Source organism: Staurois parvus, unplaced genomic scaffold, assembly GCF_062004578.1.
Source record: "Staurois parvus isolate SC_StPar_1 unplaced genomic scaffold, SC_StPar_1.0 ptg000046l, whole genome shotgun sequence".
NCBI classification, from domain to species: Eukaryota; Metazoa; Chordata; class Amphibia; order Anura; family Ranidae; genus Staurois; species Staurois parvus.
This window is the reverse complement of record NW_028317842.1, coordinates 39,011-55,202: the sequence shown is the minus strand read 5'-3', so window position 1 is coordinate 55,202 and position 16,192 is coordinate 39,011. Positions and strand designations below refer to the sequence as shown.

Sequence of the window (16,192 nt, the reverse complement as noted above, 5' to 3'; positions counted from 1 at the left end):
GTTTATTCGCCTGGACATTATTACCTATTTATCTTTATCTTAAGTATTGGTCCTTATTTCTGTTATACATCAGTGTGTTTTCAGATCATCTGAGACATATATGGGTTTATAGATCTTATGTCATATCTATCAGCACCGCACCTTTTTTATTTTCTGTGTTATTCTTCCTAAGCCTTAATAGAGGTGAGAACTAATATAATATAAAAACATAAGATATAATAAAACTGTATCCTGCTAATCCTAATATACTCACTGGTATGTGTATAGTAATTCAGTGAGCGCTCTATAAGCAGCAGCTAGTACACTAAAGGAAATATCACGAACCTTAGAGTACTAATGGGAAGGTAAAGTGCAGTGCTAAGAGGATAAAATAAGGTATCTATGCACATAAAAAGTTTGGTCAATATATAAAATCGTCCAATAGACTGTATGTGGTATAAGGCACCAAAATAATTCCCACACAAGCGGGTAATTCCAAAGCCTGTGACAAGGAATAATATGACAAATGCGCACTCACCGACTGCACATAGAATATGCGCATGTAAATATACGATTCTCCATCTGTTGGGGTATGAGCAATAGGCAGGTGGTGGGCTTCCCTCAAGAGCAGGAGGTCATCAGACTTGGGTGTAGTGCTCCGCTGTGTCCAGAGGTTTCCTTATGCTGTCTGGATGTAAATTATGGACAAAGGGCTCCCTCTTCTGGATTTAAGATGGCACCAGAAATGGCTCTATGGATGCTAAAAGCTCCTCCAAAGGGAGCCAAAAGAAAAGAGGGAGTGCCAATAGTGTAGTATCCCTTGAAATTTTATTGGATAAAATAACCAAGTGGAGAAATAAAGTGGAGGTACAGTATATGAAAAATGCAGAGTACTGCAGCACTGACCCTTACATATGATGGCCGCCGGACCTCCTCGTGGTCCTGGCGGCAATGGCGTCACACGCTGTCAGCTCCTCCTGAGGCCTTTCGTGCTAAGGCACATCATCAGAGGGGAAAGCTAACAGCCGTGTGACTGATGTCCAAAACTTAAATAGCGGAGATTGCGCATTACCGTGCCGCCATTTTTGGACAACTGCGCATGCGCGCTTCCAGAGACGCCATTTTGCCATGGATTAGTGCGATCGTAAGACACAGTAAAGAGTGGTGTCAAGATGCCAGTAGCCAGAAGCTGTCAGTGGTGCAGTTCCCAAGGGGATCTGTAGCAGTTATTAGTGTACAGATCCAGAAGGCATGTGTAAAACAAGGGGGAAGAAGCACTTAGACAAACTTCCCTTATTAAAAATATATAAAAATAAAGAACCCTTAAGGTGAAAATCATATGATTTATGTAAAGAGAAAAAAAAACTTAACTTAAAAAAAGGGATAAACATCCACGGCATAGAGGCTCAGGATGGCTATTTGCATTATCGCTCCGCCATCATATCAAAGAACTCAAATATGCGCAGAAGTGCATTAAGACAGTTATCAGAGTAATATTATAGATGCCATCAGCTTAGAGCAAAGGATGGCTAAGTGTCCCAGGGGAAATATAACTGATACTACATATAGAACAATGCCAGAGAGGAGAACATACATGTGAAGTTCCCCTAACTGTATATAACCCCAGGGATGAAGATCATATTATGATCTAAAATTAGTAATAGTCAAAATTAGCATCCACGGCATATAAAAGGCTCCCAATCTTAATATTATCAATCACATTAGCTGATATAAATATGTAAATCTGCACAATAATTAGTCAGATGCATACAAAATGTTATATCAAATTCCATTGTATAAACCTAGAAAACAAAGGTATAATACGTAAAATTCATAAAAATCAATATTCTATAGCCAAATAAAGTAAAACAAACGGTCATAAAACGATATACAAAAAATATTAAAATATATCCTCTGAATCAAGCAAAAACGGGTATGTATGAGCAAATATGTAATGTTTAATATAAGACAGGGTAAAGTTAGTTGTCAATAAAACAACCTCGATCTCAATGTTATGTCCTCGTGGGTGTAAAGTATCCAACTCATACACCCATCTAGTCTCGGCCTGTGATACAGCCCTCATTTTATTCATGCCCCTCCAGTGGGTAGAGATGCAGTCAATACCCACAAACTTGAGGGATGTAGGGTCCATGTTGTGAAACAACCGATAGTGGTTAGAGGGAATGTTCTCTATATCCCTTCTTAATATTAGTTACGTGTTCTCGTAAGCGGTCACATAATTTCCTTATGCGGCCTATGTACTGTTTCTGACCAGGGCATTGTAACAGGTACACAACATATCTGCTTTCACATGAGATGAACTGTTTGATATTTGTATGATTTACCTGTGATAAATGATTCAAAGGTATCTAACCGATGTTTTGTAATGCCATTGCATTTGCAAATGACACATCTATTGCAAGGGTGAAATCCCTTAAGGTCATTGAACAGGGAAATGCTTCTTGGGGGATCTACCACATTTGGTGCAATCTGATGTCTGAGTGCTGTTGCTTTTCGAAAAATGATTTCCGGTCTATTGGGTAAGGCCTTTCCCAAAATAGGATCCATTTTTTTAAAAATATTCCAATTATTATGAATAATCTTACTGATGTGTCTAAATTGGGTTGAGAATGTAGTCACAAAGGGACAGATTTTTTTCTTGTATCTGTTTGGATTTGTTTTTGTAGCATATTGTTCCTATCCAATTGGGCAACCTCTCGAATGGTATTATGAAGAGTGGATTCCTCGTAACCTTTTTCTAAGAATCTATTTATTTATTTTTCAAGATTTCTGCTTGGGAGTAATAGGTATCAATATCTGTGCAATTGTGTCTTATGCGCATGAATTGACCCTTTGGGATGTTGCCTAGCCAGTTGGGATGATGGCAACTTCTGGTTGGAATATAACTGTTCCAGTCAGTTGTCTTAAATGATTTGGTCACAATTTTGCCATTTTATAGTTTAATAGTGAGATCCAAGAAGTTTTTATTTCTTGTTGGCTGTATACATAGGTGAGGTTGATGTTAAGGTGGTGGTGGTTCAAGGTGGAAAAGAAATTGACAAGCGAATTCCTCCTCCCCATTCCAAAGGAAGAGGATATTGTCAATATACCTTTTTTGTACATCACCAGTTCTGGCCAGTCCCTTGCATATATTAAATCCTCCTCCCATCGGGACATGAATAAGTTGGCCAGACTGGGAGCAAATTTAGCCCCCATTGCAATGCCCTTAACTTGTAGATAGTATGACTTATTGAACCAGAAGTAGTTGTGGTTCATCGCGAAATCTAACAGAACTAAGATGTGTCTGTATGGTAGGTAAAGTACTGTAATTTGTTAAGTAGAAGTCTGCTGCTTCCATTCCATCTGCATGTTTAATACTTGTGTAAAGGGAAGCCACGTCCGCTGTTACTAAGAGTCTTGAAGCATTTTTCATATTGCTGACTTCATTAAGCACTTGCTTTGTGTCACGTAAGTAAGATAGTGTTTACGTGACTAGAGGTTGGAGAAAAAAATCAATATTCTCCAATTTTTGAACTGAGGGATCTGATTCCACTTATTGGTCGTCCAGGTGGTTGGACAGGATCCTTGTGTATCTTAGGAAGAATATATAGAACAGGAAGTTTTGGAACTATGGGGCATAAAAAGGCTTTTTCTTTATTTAAAATTTGGTTGTTATAACCCCTGTTAATTATGGCCTTGAGTGACTTCTTATAGCCTGACATAGGGTCCTTAGATAAAGGGGTATATGTAGTGGTGTCACTAAGGATCTTATGGACCTCCATTATGTAGTCATTTTTGTTTAAGATCACCACCCCTCCTCCCTTGTCAGCCGGCCTAATCACCAAGTCTTTTCTTTCAAGCAACAACTTGGTGGCCTTTACATCCCCAGAACCATCATAAATGCGTTTTTTAGCAGGTATATTCCTTAGGTCTTTCAAAACCTTTTCTTTGAAGAGGTTAACATAGGACTGTGATTGCGGAGGTGGGTTATACGTAGTTGCATTGCGCAAATTAGAATGTGTAAACCCATCGGGGATGGTGCTATTAGTAATGGGATTATTAATGAAATACCTTTTTTGAGGGATAGTCGTCTGGCAAATTTATGTATATCTATATAAGTGTTGAACTTATTAATTTTATTAGCAGGTGCGTATTTAAGGCCCTTATCAAGAGTGTAATTCATCATTGGTTAACTCGATATTGCTAAGGTTAAAAATGCCATGGCCAACTACACCCTTCTTTTTTTGGGGGGTGTCCATTTGCCCTCCTTCCTCCTCTCATTCCTCTCCCTTAGCTCTTTTTGCGTGTCTGGCCTACTCCTAAAAAAGGCTGTCTATGATGGTTGGACTGATATGTATTATTCTGTGCAGGATTTTGGGAGTTTTTATTCCCGTTTTTTGGTAATTGCGATTGTTAGTGTGTCTGCCATTGGGAGTTAGTACTATTAAATGAATAATGGGTTCTTCCATTTTTCAATTTGTTATTTTTGTTGGTCTTGTGTTGTCGTGGGGATTGGTAATACATGTTATAGGATTGGTTTGGATATTTAGAGCTAGAAACCTGGGTGTTAGGTCAAGAGTCAGAAAACCCCCTGGGGGGAGTGTTCTAATTAGTAAACAGCCCATTTCCTGTATTACCTGGGGTGTAATTATTAGGGTGCCAACGGTAATCCCTGGAACCGATTGTTATCCTGGAGAGGTTCAAATCTATTAGAGGTAGAGACATTATAATGTTGGTAATCATAGGCATTAGTATTAGTTACCTCTGTGGGGCCTACCCTTAAAGTTCACCTTATGATCCTTCCCCTTAGATTTGGATTTAAAGCCTGACTTTGGGGGTTTGAAGTCAGGAATAGTGGAGGTAGGTTCCTTAATCTTCTGCCAATCAAAAACTATGTGATCTGAGTAGTCTTTGAAATCCCTGTGGTATTTTTTCTCTACAATGGAATTTTATATAACATTTTGTATGTATCTGACTCTGTAGTAATTGTGGGGATTTACATATTTATATCAGATAATGTGTTTTAATATTGAAATTGGGTGCCTTTTTTATATGCCGTGGACGCTAATTTTGACCATTACTAATTTTAGATCACAATATGATCTTCATCCCTGGGGTTATTTACATTTAGGGGAACTTCACATGTATGTTCTCTCTGGCATTGCTCTATATGTATTATCAGTTATTATAGATTTCCCCTGGGACACTTCGCCATCCTTTGCTCTAAGCTGATGGCATCTATAATATTACTCTAACTGTCTTAATGCACGTCTGCGCATATTTGAGTTCTTTGATATGATGGCGGAGCGGTAATGCAAATAGCCATCCTGAGCGTCTTCTATGCCATGGATGTGTTTTATCTATGTTTATCCCTTTTTTTTTTTTTTAAAGTTTTTAATAAGTTTTTTTTTCTGTTTACATAAATCATAATATTTTCACCTTTTTTAGGGGTTCTTTATTTTTATTTTTATTCAGGAAAGTTTGTCTAAGTGCCTCTTCCCCCTTGTTTTACACATGCCTTCTGGTTCTGTACACTAGTAACTGCTACATATCATCCCCCTGGGAACTGCGCCACTGACAGCTTCTGGCTACTGGGAGTAGATCTACAAATGCAGTGAGCGCTCTCAATAATTAGCAGCTGAGCATTCAAGGAAAAACATAAGTCCCAAAGAAAATATATTATATATTAATATAATATATATATATATACTGTGTGTATGTATGTATGTATGTCAGCGCTATCTGGTGTTACGCTATATGCAATTAAATGCAAATGGATATATGAAATAAAATAAATTATATCAAATCAGTCCAAAAGAACAAGTGCTTGTTGATTCCCAGTGCAGATGGTAGGAATGCACACTAACCAGAAGTGTATTGGTAGTACGCATATGTGTAAAATATCCTGAAGATTCCCCTCCTTTTCTGGTCTGGTCATGGGCAGAAGCTGGAAAATTTATGAAGATGAAGCGCCCTCGTGTGGAGAAGATGAAGTCCAGAAGGTCAGAAATCTTTACCAAGATGTAGTCCCCCCTTCTCCCAGGAGCTGGTACAGAGCTCACTCTGGGGCTGCAAAAATTGAAAAGGCTCCTCGCAGGAGACAGAAGGAGGAACTCATAGTGTAGTAGATAATAGACTTTATTTGAAAAGCAAGGATATGTATTCAAAACCGCCGTGGTGCCAAATCTGAATGAACAAACTGACCCTTTAAATATAAAGATGGCCCCCTGGGCCTTCACGTGGCACCGGCGGCGTAGTGTCAAGGCTTCCTGGGCTCCACCAGCTACTGGCATCTTGACACCATTCTCTTTACTGTGTCTTACGATTGCACTAATCCACAGCAAAATGGCGTCTCTGGAAGCGCGCATGAGCAGTTCTCCGAAAATGGTGGGGCGGTAATGCGCATGCGCCATCTCCGCTATTTAAGTTTTGGACGTCAGTCACACGGCTGTTTAGCTTTCCCCTCTGATGTGCCTTAGCACGAAAGGCCTCAGGAGGAGCTGACAGCGTGTGATGTCATTGCCACCAGGACCACAAGGAGGTCCAGCGGCCATCATATGTAAGGGTCAGTGCTGCAGTACTCTTCATATACTGTACTGTACCTCCACTTGATGTTTTTGTTTTATTCAATAAATTTCAAGGAATACTACACTATTGGCACTTTTTTTTTTTTTTTTTTTTGCTCCCTTTTTGGAGGAGCTTTTAGCATCCATAGAGCTATTTCTGGTTCCATCTTACATCCAGAAGAGGGAGCCCTTTGTCCATAATTTACATCCAGACAGCATAAGGAAACCTCTGGACACAGCGGAGCACTACACCCAAGTCAGATGACCTCCTGCTCTTGAGGGAAGCCCACCACCTGCCTATTGCTTATACCCCACCAGATGGAGAATCGTATATTTACATGAGCATATTCTATGTGCAGTCGGTGAGTGCGCATTTTTTCCATATTATTCCTTGTCACAGGCTTTGGAATTACCCGCTGGTGTGGGAATTATTTTGGTGCCGAATACCACATACAGCCTATTGGACGATTTTATATATTGATCAAACTTTATATTGATCGAACTTTTTATGTGCATATATACCTTATTTTATACTCACTGGTATGTCGAGGAAAAAAATCACTATTTGGACCAGCTAACCCCATATTTTCCCAGAAATTTCTAAATTCAATTTTCATGTAAACAGAAATAAATTTGTGTATAGTAGGTTGAAATATATGTATCAAACTACATGATGGTGGAAATTTCCAATTCTTCATTCATACCCCTTGGGGGGAGAGTATGCAGGGAGTAAATTTTAAAAGATTTCTCTGACGCAACCTATGGAATCGCTCAGCCTCTGGCAATGTTTTGGGGATGTGATCTAACACCCAGACTTCATGTCCAATGGTTGATTTGTGGTGATATTCTGCAAAGTGTACGGGAACACTGGTTGTCTTGTCTTTCCCCTCCTCTATTAGCTGTCCATGGCGTATGGTTCGGCCCACATAAAATTTAGCGCATGGGCAAGATAGGCAGTATACTAGATAAAATCAGAGGAGCAATTATAGGAATTGCAAATTTGGAGGTCTTACTGTTTTTATAGTAAATTCTTCTGTCCATGGGTGACAAAGGAACAGGTCTTGCACAGAGCCTTACGGTATTGATACATGCCGGTAAGGGGGATAAGGCAAGTGGACTGAGTTGGACACAGTGGGAGGAAGTTTACTGTGGGCTGTTTTTTTGGTTTTTAAGGTTTGGAGCCCTCCGGTAGGTGACTTGTGAAATGTGGTAATGAAAATAAGTAGAATGGTCGCTGTTCTTGGTATTTTTTCTTTTCAGGTTTACTGTTTAAATATCAGTTGTAGGCTTTCTATTGGTTCAGTTGACTAACCCTCATCTGAAAACTTGTTTTTTTTTGTGTTTTTTTTTTTGTGTTTTTTTTTTTGTGTTTTTTTTTTTGTGTTTTTTTTTTTGTGTTTTTTTTTTTGTGTTTTTTGTTTGTGTTTTTTGTTTGTGTTTTTTGTTTGTGTGTTTTTTGTTTGTGTGTTTTTTGTTTGTGTGTTTTTTGTTTGTGTGTTTTTTGTTTGTGTGTTTTTTGTTTGTGTGTTTTTTGTTTGTGTGTTTTTTGTTTGTGTGTTTTTTGTTTGTGTGTTTTTTTGTTTGTGTGTTTTTTTGTTTGTGTGTTTTTTTGTTTGTGTGTTTTTTTGTTTGTGTGTTTTTTTGTTTGTGTGTTTTTTTGTTTGTGTGTTTTTTTGTTTGTGTGTTTTTTTGTTTGTGTGTTTTTTTGTTTGTGTGTTTTTTTGTTTGTGTGTTTTTTTGTTTGTGTGTTTTTTTGTTTGTGTGTTTTTTTGTTTGTGTGTTTTTTGTTTGTGTGTTTTGTTTTTTTTTTTTTTAGGGCTATGCTTTTGTTCAATGTAATCAATGTACAACCAACAGAACTGCCCCTTTTTTTAGGGATGTTAATCCATTTGGGGAAATGGCAGCTGTCGGTGTATATAGGAATGCCCACTGTGGGCTTTGAAGTTTCTGGCCTGTATTACCCCACTATTGTGACTAACTTCAAGATCGATCTAGGAAGGCCAAACTATTGGGGTCAGAAACATATGCGAAGCAAAGGTCATGAGGGTTGCTGTTGCAATGCTCCACAAATAGGTTTATTAATGTAGCTGGGCCATCCCAGATGACAAGAATGTCATCTATATATCTCCCAAATAAAAATTGCAGCAAAGCTGTTTTTCCATATATAGTTTTTCTTTCCAGAGGCCCATCGCCCAGTTTTCATACAAGGGAGCAAAATTGGCTCCCATAGCTGTGCCTTGGATTTGTATATAGAATTCACCATTATAACTAAAATAATTATGGATTAAGCGGACTTGTGTAACGTCTATGATGACAGTAGCTTGTTTGGGGTCTAATAATGGGAAATATTGTAATGCCTTAAGGCCAAATTAGTGATGGATAGACAAAGTGAATTCATGTCAAGTGAGACCCACAAATAGGGATTGTAAAATGCAGGATTTATGTATTTACCAGTGGGAGCCCAACTGAGTGGGTAATTTTTTGCAAATAACCTCATTTTTAATTGGATATCAGCCTTTTGGCTCACCATTTTGGTTGTGTTAAACATAGTTGATCTGCATGAGAGAGAGAATATATATTGTGACATCATGAAAGGTGAGGTGATTGGATGCTGAGGCCCTGATTTACTAATGTATCTAGACGGCGCCTAGGTACATTTCCGTGGGCTAATGTCTACTTTTCATTAGAGTCCGTCTACTTTTAGACGGCAAAGACATTTTACTAAAGAAAGCGTCTAACAAGTAGACGTGAAAGCGAATTTACTAACTAGGCACAATACAGGAATCCATCTAAGAAAGCAGATGTGCTAGAAGCACGTCTAACACAACGAAAAATCACTGCAGAAACATGTTCACATTGAAATTTGCTTTCACAAGTATTGGGACTTAATTTTAAACAAATATATTACATACAAAAAAAATTAAATGGATAAATAGCTTTTTAAAGGATTACATGACAGTCAAGAACTAGATGCTTCTCCAGCATGTATGCACGGATATAAATGCGCATGTGCAGGACACAATTTAGCTGTCTGCCGTGGGCGCTTTCTTTTCAGACGCTGTTTTAATAGTAACGCTGTGTGGAGTCGTCTGCAATCGATCGTGTCTACTGTGTGTGACAACCAGCACTAAGTGTGGCTAGGCATATCTTTTATGTAAAACAATTACAGAAATAATTATAAGGGATAAGAAACAAAAATAGAATCACTAGAATTAAAATCAAATTGTTAATGGCCAGGAACTTCTTCTTTAGGGTGGCCATGGGCTCTGCTGGGCCAGGGATAAGGTCCATATTGTGTACCGGCTCCAAGGTTTTGCAAGAAGCCACTGATTTAGCGCTACCCTGGAACTGGTTTACCTTCATCTTGAAATGGTCCAGTTCCAATACTGCATCACATGACTGGTATTAGTGTGTGCCTTGACCAGTAAAACTGTGTAGTCTTCCTTCCAGCTGACACTGTAAAGATCACCGAGGTATCGGTCTTGCTTCTCAGTGTAAGAGGACTCATGAGGGTTGGCGGCTATGGTAGCATAAACTTCAATGTTGGGTAGATGATTTTCATGGAGCCAGATTTACAGATCTATGTATAGAACAATCTTTTTGTACATCTTGTTATCATACATATATTTGACTGGCCTGTTCAGTTCTTCGATGTGGAGGTCATCACTTGGAAAGGATAGCAGATCCGGAGCTCCATGATCAATGAGGCTGATTAAGAGAGTGGACCTAACGACCATATCTTTATCGCCTTCCCAGATCCTTTTTTTTTTTTTTTTTTTTTTTTTTTTTTCCCCTTCACCGCCTCTTGTGTTAGAGTTCTTAAGGTCTACACAAACACATGTATACTGTTGGGCCCATTTTTAATGATTCCCTTGGTTGGATTCTCTTCATTATCTGCAATATCATCGTACATAATCACCATGATCTACTTGATTTGATAAGCTTGGCACTGATGTCTGTAGTTGTAGGAGCCATTGGAGCAAGCCACCAGGACCAACCACTTCTTTTATCCAACCTCTGGGTCATCCATGGGCATGGATGTGGCTAGGACAGTAAGGCTGAGGATTATTGTTACTGGAAGCATCTTACATTTAGTAACAGGACCCTGCTCCCCTGCAGCGGTCTGTACTCTGGGTGTTATCACAGCAATGAGATCAGATTGTGACATCTCAACAAAATAAAATAAAAATGGAGGCCTGGATAGATATTGAGTATTAAAAATGAATTGGGTTGTGTTTTAATTGTGGTGCTTTGATGCAGGGAAGATGGGCTTTAAGCAGGCCACAGATGAGGTGAAAAGCAAATTAACATTCATGTTGATAGTTGGATCATTTGTTTTTCGCATCATTAGTGTGTCGGCAATGACATGCATTTCGGACCATAGCTGAAAGTGTCTTATCCTGCATGTTGGGTATCGGACAGAATTTTGAACAGTTGATGGGGATTCCTATGAAAAACAGACTGAAAATGAACTGTGCATGAGCTAGGAGGGGAAGGGGTGAAAAACCACAAGTTAATGTATAATCAGAAATCCTATATACTCACCAGCGGGGATTCTGGCTCCACACCTGATGGTGTTGGTCCTCCCCCAAATGTCCTAAACCAGCCACCGGGACACCTGTATGACTAGAAATGTAAGAACAAAGCAAGTGAGCCTTGACATGGGTGAAGGAGGCTTGGTTGTTGGCCATAGCCGCCAGATCTATGAAAAACACGTTATATTGGTTCTTTAACTGACACCCTTCAGTGTAAGGACATTGAGTTCTCTAAAGTGATCAATATTATACTTGGAAATCATGCAGCTTTAACTACAATAAACCAAAGAGAGAGCGCATCTAAGTGTAGATTAAACAAACATTTATTGTACACAATTAAAACCCACTTGAAGGAAAGCAGGTGAAATATGGCATCTAGTCCATCGGGGATAAACCGCCTCAGTGTGGTGGTCCTGTCATCACAATGTGTAGTAACCAGATCCTCCCTATCACTATTCCATGCTGATCCGGCAAGATGGTGGTGCCCGGAAGTGAGGGCTGGAGCTCACGTTGGTGTAATGACATCACAGAACGTCGTTATGCGTTTCGCGAGCATGTGTACTGTAGGTCTCGTCACAGGCACGCTCTTTTTTGTCAAGCTGACGGAGGAGGAATATTTTCGGTTATTCACACAAGATGTGAAGTCAGTTGAAGGCTGCCATTCTTAAAGGGACAGGGACTATATGCAATATACTTCATAATAAAGGATTACAAGAGCAGTGCAAATAAACCATGATAAATTGTATAAATTGTGCAAATTACATAAATAAAATTGGGCTAAGCCATGGCAACAACCATCATAGAAGGTGTAAATTGTACAACCCAAAAATAAATGCATATGCTGTTAGATAAGTTACGAGACTCTGAGCATATATAAAATCAGGACACTTCCTAAGCCTTAATAGAGGAGACAACTAATATAATATAAAAACATAAGATATAATAAAACTGTATCATGCTAATCCTACTATACTCACTGGTATGTCATGGAAAAAAGTCAACCCAATTGGACCATCCACCCCCATATTTTCCCAGAAATTTCTAAATTCAATTTTCATATAAATGGAATAAATAAATTTATGTATAGTAGGTTAAAATATATATCAAACTACATGATGGTGTACATTTCCAATTCTTCATACAAACAAACCTCTTGGTGAGAGAGTATGCAGGGAGTAAATCCAAAAGGTTTCTCTGACGCACAACCTATGGCATCGCTCAGCATCTGGCAAGGTTTTGGGGATGTGATCTAACACCCAGACTTGAAGTCCAATGGTTGATTTGTGATGCTATTCTGCAAAGTGTATGGGAGCACTGGTTGTCTTGTCTTTCCCCTCCTCTATTAGCCGTCCATAGCGTATGGTTCGGCCAACATAAAATTTAGTGCATGGGCAAGATAGGCAGTATACTAGATAAAATCAGAGGAGCAATTATAGAAATTGTCAAATTTGGAGGTCTTACCATTTTTTTTTTTTTTATAGTAAATTCTTCTGTCCATGAGTGACAAAGGAACAGGTCTTGCACAGAGCCTTGCGGTATTGATACATGCCGGTAAGGGGGATAAGGCAAGTGGACTGAGTTGGACACAGTGGGAGGAAGTTTACTGGGGGCTATGTTTTTTGTTTTTAAGGTTTGGAGCCCTCTGGTAGGTGACTTTGTTTATTAGGTAGTAGTGTCTAAAGGTGTAGATCTTCTAGAAGCAAAGGTCATGAGGGTTGCTGTTGCAATGCTCCACAAATAGGTTTATTAATGTAGCTGTGCCATCCCAGATGACAATGTCATCTATATATCTCCCAAAAAAATTTGCAGAAAACCTGTTTTTTTTTCCATATATATTTTTTCTTTCCATCGCCCAGTTTTCATACAAGGGAGCAAAATTGGTTCCCATAGCTGTGCCTTGGATTTTTATATAGAATTCACCATTATAACTAAAATTATGGATTAAGCAGACTTGTGTAACTTCTATGATGAATGTAGCTTGTTTGGCGTCTAATAATGGGAAATATTGTAATGCCTTAAGGCCAAATTGGTGAGGGATAGACATATAAAGTGAATTCATGTCACGTGAGACCCACAAATAATTAGGCTCCCACTGGTAAATCTGCATTTTACTATCCCTGAGTAGGTAATTTTTGCAAATAACCTTTAATTGGATAGCAGCCTTTAGCTCGCCTTTTGGTTGTGTTAAACATAGGAGGGGGAGGGAGGGGGAGAGGGGGAGGGGGAGGACATTATGTGAGGTGATTGGATGCTGAGGCTCTGTCAGGGCTGGAGCGGTGGTAAGGTCACACACTGACTGGCAACAGCTTCTGGTGACCCACAGACCGGAGTCCCTCAGGGCGCGGAGTATAAGCCCCAGGCTGCCCTTCACCAGGGCCCCAGATGGTGGGGATGGACTTGACGTAGCCTGAGACCAGGTCCCGAGCCCCGAGTAACCCCAGCTGCGGTACGGCTGCCGCCAATGGCGTATAGCGGGTAGTTGCTAGATGGAGAGACGTATAGCGTGGTCGGACAGGCTGGGTCGATAACAGCGGAACAGACAGTACAAGAGGGTAGGCAAGAATACTCAGGTCATGGGCCGGGTTCAGCAGCGGGAGGTCAGGTAATGGAATAAAGCAGAGAATGGTCAGAACGGGCCGAGGGTCAGAGCAAGAGGAGTCTTTGTCAAAGCTGAGTCGGTGTCCAGGAGAACAAGAGCTGAACAAGAGCTTGCTTCAATGCAATGTACAGGACACAAATGCAAAGAACGGCTGCAACCGACAGACTTAAATGTGATTAAACCGCACCATCCTGGGAGGAGCTGCAGAGGAATGAGAGCATAAAGGATCCCACAATGCTTAGCAGACACCCAAGATGGATGCCAGCACATAGAGCTGCACAAATCCTGAGGAACGGTAGGAACTTGAAAGTAACTCCTCCTCAAGGGCCCCTCCCCCTCAGCTGCTCAACATAAGGCTTCTGAGGAAAGTGGGCGTGAAAAGCGCGGAGGAGGGCAGGAGCATGAACATCCGCGGAAGGAACCCAGGAACGCTCCTCGGGACCATAACCACGCCAATGGACCAGGAACTGCACCCGACCGCGGACCAATCGAGAGTCCAGGATGTGGCTCACCTCATACTCCTCATGCCCGTCAACCCAGGTAGGACAGGGCCGAGGCAGAGAGGCAATAAAGCGATTACAAACTAGAGGCTTCAACAGGGATACATGGAAGACTTTATAGATACACATCCCAGGAGGAAGAGCAAGGGCATAGGCAACTGGGTTTACCCTACGGAGGATGCGGAAAGGACCAACAAAACAGGGGGCCAGTTTGGGTGCGGGCACCCGAAGATTGAGGTTGCGAGTGGACAACCACACCCTATCTCCGACCTGGTATGAAGGAGCAGGCAACCGTCTACGGTCGGCCTGGAACTTCTGACGCTGTGCTGAGTCCTTCAAGGACCTCTGGATCTGCCCCCACGAAGAATGCAGGGCAGCAAGATGGTTATCCACAGCCGGAATGTCCTGTGGTGAGAACTCTGGCAATACCGCAGGTTGGAACCCATAGTTGGCCATGAAGGGAGACATCCCGGAGGAGGAGTTGACAGCTGAGTTTCTGGCAAACTCCGCCCATGGCAGAAGATCGGCCCAATTGTCCTGATGGTCTGAGATATAGCCGCGAAGGAATTGTTCCAGGGCCTGGTTGGAATGCTCCGCAGCCCCATTGGACTGCGGGTGGTAGGCCGAAGAGAAGGAGAGCTTGATACCCAACTGGGAGCAGAAGGCGCACCAGAACCTGGACACAAACTGACTTCCACGGTCCGAGACAATCACCTTAAGCAACCCATGCAAGCGAAAGATCTCCCTGGCAAAAACCGTGGCCAGTTCTTGCGCAGTTGGCAATTTCCTGAGCGGAACACAATGGCACATCTTGGAAAAAAACGATTGATAACCATGAGAATGACCATATGGCCTTGAGACGCAGGGAGGTCTACAATAAAATCCATGCCCAGGTGTGACCAGAGACGCTCCCCATTGGGAACGGGTTGCAGAAGGCCCGGTGGAAGATGCCGAGGAGATTTTTTCTCCACAGACAGAACATGCCGCAACATATGAGGTGATGTCGGAACGGAGAGATGGCCACCAGAATGACCGAGAGATGACCCAGGACAACTGGTTCCTACCTGGATGGCTGGCAGCCTTGGAATTATGGTAGGCACGTAGCAAGCGGGTGCGCAATCCCTCAGGTGCGAAACATCTACCATCCGGTCTCTCAGGAGGAGCATCAGTTTGAGCCGCCAAAATCTGCTCCCCAAGGGGAGAAGTCGGGCTGGTACGAATGGCAAAATGAAAATGTAATTGGCGCAAGAGAAATTTTGGTGGATATAAAGTTTACTCAGAAAATCTTAAGCATCATAAAAATAGTCCAGTTTTAGAACGAACAAAAACGGAAATTGAGGTATATAATTATATATGGTAGTAATGGGAGTACAACAAGTAAATAATGCAGCTTCAGTGGTAAGGAAGCGGGGGGGGGGGGGGTGGGAGGGAGGAGAAGAAAGACTTGTAGTGCAAACAGTACTGGATTGGGATAGATGGTGTGTATACATATATATACAAAGCTGCAATGTAGACACCGTCGTGAGGCTGGCACTCTCTAGAGTAAACCAGATTCTGTAGTAAAAAAAGAAAAGAGAAGTGCGCCAGACTAAGTGCAGTAGGATTATAACAATTTATTGCACACAAGATTTTAAAAACTCACAAAACGTGGGTAGATATCAGGCATCAAATATGAGGACGTCATCTGTGCTGCACCTCACAGGTGGATGGCTGCAGTGCCAAGGTATTACATGGCTGGCACTCTAGGCGGGTCCCACAGGAGGAAGCGAGGATGGCAGGCGCAGTAACCGGGAGTCACGGCGCAGAGAGGAACCGAGATTCAGGGCGGGCGCTGCTGATCTCACGTCAGCGTGGGTAATGGAGCCAGCTTGAGGTGCATCCAAGATTGCCACCGAGCGGAAGTGATGTCAAGACATTGCTGGGAATCGTCCAAGGGGGCGGTGACACGTTTCAAGGCAACCTGCCTTTTCTGGTACGAATGGCAGCCAGGATCTGATCCGGAGGTATGACCGA

The 16,192-nt window shown here is 41.4% G+C and overlaps 1 pseudogene; it reads right to left on the bottom strand.

Moving 5' to 3' along the window:
• Window positions 1-1,761: 1,761 nt before the first annotated feature.
• Window positions 1,762-10,713, bottom strand: LOC149470411 (legumain pseudogene; annotated as a pseudogene).
• Between the last annotated feature and the right edge of the window lie 5,479 nt (window positions 10,714-16,192).